This window comes from Vigna radiata, unplaced genomic scaffold (assembly GCF_000741045.1).
Source record: "Vigna radiata var. radiata cultivar VC1973A unplaced genomic scaffold, Vradiata_ver6 scaffold_48, whole genome shotgun sequence".
NCBI lineage: Eukaryota > Viridiplantae > Streptophyta > Magnoliopsida > Fabales > Fabaceae > Vigna > Vigna radiata.
The window spans coordinates 333,929-335,236 of record NW_014542925.1 but is presented as its reverse complement, the minus strand read 5'-3'; positions in this window follow the sequence as shown (position 1 = coordinate 335,236).

Here is a 1,308-nt window from a genome sequence, read left to right as displayed (position 1 = left end):
CTGAAAATAGAAATAGGAATAATTAAGCTCAAATAATTCAAATTAATTAAAATATGAATTATTGGTCTAATTAAGCCCAAATGGTGAAAATGACACAATAACTAAGAATTAAGCGCAAATCATCAACACAATTCGGCGCGAAAAACTAAGTTAATGGTATAAAATATCGACTCATCAGTCTTCCTCTCCATCAGCAACCTCCTTTCTTGCACAGTTGCATAGTGTTCCTCATGTTGTTTGGAGAGGAACCTCTGAGAGTCGAATCCTCTTGAGCTTTCTAGCATCTTCCTTTTACCCCCAGTATTTCTTCCCCTACGTGATGCTGATGCCATTTTTGCAATAAATACAATTTGCCAAAAACCACAGAAATCTATTATTAGGAGTTAATGCATCACAAACACTTTCAAACCCAACAAAATTTACAACTGGGGTTGCACAGGTTCCCCCCTTCGCTATCCAAAACATTCCAAAAAAATACAGTAGACTGCCCGGCGGTATAGAGGCTTACCGCCCGACGGTATGCACCAGTTTGAATACCGCCCGACGACAGAGGCATACCGCTCGGCGGTGCGAGGGGTTTCAAAAAATTTTTCACCAAATCAACCCTAATCTCCACTCAAATGCTAATTCCTATCAAGCAAACCAATTTCAAACAACTTAATCGGTCCAAAAAAGTTCCTAATTCAAGAATCCATGCAAAGAATCTCAAAACCCTAAGTTACCAATTTCCTAAGCATGTTAATCAAAAATTTCAAAATTAGGAACTAAAGAATGGAATGACACAACTTACTTGAGTGGAGATGTGAATGCTTGCAAAAAATCTTTCAATTGATGATGGAGAACTCTAAATGCACCTTTCACTAAGAAAAACCCCAAATTTGAGCAAGAAACTAAACTTTTGTGAGTGGGTGGTGAGGAAGTGTATAGAAATCCCTTTAAAACCCTCTTGCAAGTGCAAATCTGGAGCAAAGTGTAGGGAGATCGCCAGGCGAAACTCAAAGGGGCAAAGCAAAGTGAAGAAGACTTGAAAACACCCAGCTTTTAAAAAGCTCGGGTTGTAATTTTCACCGCCACCGCCCGGCGGCAAAGTGGTACCGCCCGACAGTGAGTGGAATTTTTTTTTCCCACACTTTTCTTGCTTGCCTCTTTTTGATTTCTCTTTGTGACTCCTGATCTGTGCCCTAAATTTTTCACTCTCAAGATTTTCCTCACTCAGATGCATATGCACATACAAAATGTAATAGACAGAATTTGAAAAACAGAAAACAAACACAGAAATTCGAAATTATGTACAACAATTGGGATAGT